The sequence below is a fragment of the Meles meles genome, chromosome 11 (genome assembly GCF_922984935.1).
Source record: "Meles meles chromosome 11, mMelMel3.1 paternal haplotype, whole genome shotgun sequence".
Taxonomy (NCBI): Eukaryota; Metazoa; Chordata; class Mammalia; order Carnivora; family Mustelidae; genus Meles; species Meles meles.
This window is the reverse complement of record NC_060076.1, coordinates 67,336,553-67,341,401: the sequence shown is the minus strand read 5'-3', so window position 1 is coordinate 67,341,401 and position 4,849 is coordinate 67,336,553.

Here is a 4,849-nt window from a genome sequence, read left to right as displayed (position 1 = left end):
GAAAAAGTGCCCCGACCCACGTGGTTAAGACAACTGGGCAAGCCCTCAAGGAAATCTCTCTGCAGGCTGATTTGAAAGGCTGCCAAAGCACCATAAGCAAGCTGCAAATAGAATCAGGCAGCCCAGAAACACACACCTAATTTTTCTTGATGATCTCAGGAAGCAACCCTTCAGTAACTGGTGGGAGAAGAGAAATTCAGCCGTTAAAAAAAATGATCCATAAAAGCCTCTCCTTCCAGGACTTGGGATGCTTTGCACACATCTACAGCAGAACCCAGTTCCCCTGTGCCTATGGGAGGCAGTCTGGCAGGTAACTTATCTGGGGTATAGGTCAGGTGATGAGATAATCCTGGTTCTGCTTAGCCACGGGTCTTTCATAAACGTTTGCAAAGGGGGATTCTTATTTCCAAAAGCACACGTGACTGAAGGAGTATCCATGATAGATAACCAAATCTAGAAGAAGAAAATTATCTTCCTAGCGCAGTGTCTCACATCAGGGTTGTTTTTCAATTCCTCTAGATTTGATTTTCAATTCAAAAATGCTACTTGCTTACTGAAAGGAAACATTATGGAAATATATAAAGAAAAGTGAGGGCACCTGGGCGACTCAGTCGATTAAGCGTCTGCCTTCGACTTGGGTCATGATCATAGGGTCCCTGAGATGGAGCCCTGGGATCAAGTTCCCCAGGGGACTCCCTGCTCAGAGTCTTCTGCCCCTCTCCCTGCTCTTGCTCTCTCTCTCTCAAATAAATAAAATCTTAAAAGAATGAATAAAGGAAAGAAAGAAAGAGAGAGAGACCTCACCACCAGCCCAGCCCCCAAACCACTCTGTAGGACTAACTGGGTTGGTGGGAGTCTGTATGGGTCATAGGCACTGGTGGGGGCCTGCCTAGAGTCGACCAAGAAGGTTCTGTAGGGGCACACACACCCAGCACTGAGTCCCAAGCTAGTTAGTTACCTGCTAGATGTCCCCACCTGCTAGATGTCCCCAGGAAGTTTCCTGAATCCTCAATTTTCTCTCTCATAAGTGGGAATACCAGTAAAACATCTACCTTATAGAGTCATTGTCAGGGTCAAAAACAAAAAGATCAGCCTGGCACATAGTAGGTACTCAGTACCTCTGAGCAATTAGAGATATATATAACTATTTTAGATGTTTATTTTTTAGATGTGTATTTAATAATTATGTGTACCTATGGTTTAGATATATATAGACGATTATTGTTAGAGTTTTTATTTTTGTTGTTAGAGTTTTTAGATGTATATTAACTACTATGTATATATAACTATTTTAGATGTATATGTAACTTATGTGTATATATATAGCTCCATTTTGCAAAATAGAATATGCACATTGTTCTGTCAAATATACATGAAGGTGTTGCAATGGGATTCTTTTTTCTGACAATTAATTCAATCAGAATGTGTTTAGCTGCAAGCAAGAGAAAACTCAGACGACTTAGATATGTGGGAGATTATTTTTCTCGTGTTTTCTCATGAGTTCATTAGGAGGTGACTGCTGGCATTTATTTAGCTACTCAAAGTTTTCATGAGGAGCCCCTCTGTTTCTTCTGTTATCCTTGGTCAGCTGGCTTCTGCCACCAAGCTAAGACACCTCAAGAGCTCAAAATGGCAGCAACCATTCTGAACATCAAGCCCGCACTGAAGACCCAAAGAGGGGAGAAGGGCGCTCCCATCACATCAGTTCCCTTTTATTAGAAAAGAAGTATTTCCCCAGAACACTCTCCCCGGTTCTCTCCCTACACACACACCAGTGGACTTCTACCTACATAGCTTTGACCAGACTTGTGTCATATGGGGACCCCTTGACACAGGAGTTGAGCACTGGTATTCCATGGATCAGCCAATCTCAAGTGGCTGCCATAGCAAAACATCTCAGAAATACACTTCCATGTTGGTACACAGAGATACACTTCAATCCAATGTGTGGACTGTTTGATGATTCTGGAAATGTTCGCTCTTGAAACAATGTTTCAACAGGCTTCCATATCTTTGTGCACCTGCTTGTGAGAGCCTTTAGTAAGATATAGCTGTGGAAGGGGACCTGTTCTGTCAGAACACTTTAATTTTGACACCACCAGCATCTAAACCAGAAAGCTCTCTTTTTTTTTCTGAGAGCTTCAGGAAATGGTAAGAACTATGCACGGAACCTCCTTTACTTGTCATGTCATGTTGCCATTAACGAATAACAAGTTTTGTCTGATCAACAATGATTCTTCTGACATGATTATAGGAGGAGATGTAGCTGGGTGTTAGGAGTCCTGGGCCAGTAAGTGAGTACAAGAGAAAAGAGTATCCTGGTTATTGGTTTCCAGATCTCCTTTGAGGTACAACATTGTCCTCAGAGGATTTCCCACGTGACGGTGCGAAAGGATGCCAGGTCAGTGGGTCTTCACATCTTCCCTGGAGAAAAGATTATGTCTATGCTCACTAACACCGATTCATGAATATTTCTAGCAGCTCTATTTATAACGTCAGAGACTGCAAACCCAAGTGCTCCTCAGTGAATGGATAAACAAACTGGGGTAGAGCCGTAAAATAGACTAGAGTTCAGCAATAAAAAGGAACAAACCTGTTGCATGCAGCCCCGGAACGAACCTCAAAGACACTGTACTAAGTGAAGGAAACCAGTCTTAAAGATTACATATGGTATGATTCCACTTATATTTTTAGAAAACAAAATTAAGTATAAAGAGAACAATTCCATAGTTGCCAGGGCCTACAGGTGTGGGGAGGGTCAAGACAAGGACTGATGGGACTGTTGCCTGATGGGACTGTTCCCTATCCAAATTATGGTGATGGCAATTTGTTTTCGTTTTGTTTTGTTTATTTTTTTAAGATTTTATTTATTTGACAGACAAGTAGGCAGAAAGGCAGACAGAGAGAGAGCCAGTGAAACAGGCACCCTGCTGAGCAGAGAGCCCAATGTGGGGCTCGATCCCAGGGCCCTGGGATCATGACCTGAGCTGAAGGCAGAGGCTTCAACCCACTGAGCCACTCAGGTGCCCCGGTGATGGCAATTTGAATCTATATGTGTGTTAAACTCAAATAGCTATACACTTTTTTAAAAAATTCATATTACTATAGAACAAAATACAAAATGGATCATGGACAGTCTGCAAACTGTACCTGTCCATGACAAGGTTAGTAGAAAAATTGAAAGTATTTAGAAATTTCTATAGCAATTGTCCTATGTTGTGTTTGCTCTGTCTGTATTAAAATGTGATTTAAATCTAGCAATAAGGGGTGCCTGGATGACTCGGTCAGTTAATCATCTGCCTTTGGCTCAGGTCATGATCTCAGGGTCCTGGGATCAAGTCCCGCATGGGGCTCCCTGCTCAGGGTGGAGCGTGCTTCTCCCTCTCCCTCTGCTCCTCTCCCCTGCTCTCTCTCTCTCTCTCTCTGGCTCTCCATCTCTCTCTCAAAGAAATAATGAAATCTTTAAAAATAATAATAATAAATCTAATAATAAAATGTAATTTAAATTTAAATGAAATTACAATCTAATACTAAATAATTGGGGACTGCATTTTGTATGTAATTGTTTTTTATTTCATTTTTCCAGGTTTTGGGTGTTTTTTTTTTTTTTACCACTGTAACGATTTTTTAAGCACACCGCGCAGTGCATCAAATACATTCACAATGTGCTGCATCCCTCAGCTGAAACTCTGCTTCAAGGATAACTTTCTTCTTTGGCCTTTCCTGTAAATTCTTTCTATTACATTTTATAAAAGTATATGTTAGCAAGATTGGAAATGAAACCAACCAATCAGTACCTCGGGGCAAACTCCCGGAGAAGCTCTGCGCCCAGGCACACGCCCATGTTAAGAATAAGCAGAAGACTGGAGACCTTGGAGACCAGGAGGGAGTGGTATTGGCTAGTGTCATTTGTAAGCGGTCAGTGACTCATCCACAAAGGGAACAGGGAAAGGTCCGCTATTTGTACCACCATCTGGCCCTGGCTGATAGCTGGGTGCAGCGATCACACTCCTTTTGCAGCTACACTTAAATGTTACAAGTTCGAGTTACCCAGTGGTCTAAAATTACAACTGATGACCTTTCAGCAAATGCCAGAGTTCCTTCAGGGCACACAACAGGGTGAAAACGGAGTGGCCATGGTGGAAGCCGGCAGAGAGGGAGAGCGGTACCCAGCTCTCATTTAGCTCAGTGCTACTGATCTGCCAGTGACCCCAAAGCTGCCTGGAGCCTCGCTCTGCTTGATGATGGATGCTCGCAGCCCTGAGTCTGAGTGAGTGAGGACAAGCAGACCCTCCTGACAGTCGAGGCAATCTCGCTCTTGCATCAGGATCTGAAGACAAGGATCTGGAACGTGACTCTAGAGGATCAACCAAGGGACACTTCTTCGTTAGCAAAACCCTGCTAAGAGGGTTTCCATTCACTCTCCCATGTAATCCCAACATATGGGATTGCTTTTTAAGTTGTCAATCAGAGAAGATTTTATTGTAAGAAACAGTGCCATCAGGCAAAAAAGAAAAAGAAAACGCGATTGTGGCAAAATGTTTAAAAATGTGCACACATTTGCCCCCGTAGGACTGCAGTGTTTGCTATGTATCTGAATGGAACACCGAGCCTTTGTAAGCTGTTCCACGTGGGGAATCTGGTTTTTTTTTTAAGATTTGAATTTATTTATTTGTTTGTTTGACAGAGAGAGACCCAGGGAGAGAGAGAACACAAGCAGGGGGAGTGGGAGAGGGAAAAGGAGACTCCTGGCTGAGAGGGGAGCCTGATGCAGGCTCAATCCCAGGACCCCGGGATCACAACCTGAGCCAAAGGCAGACGCCTAATGACTAAGCCACCTAGGCACCTC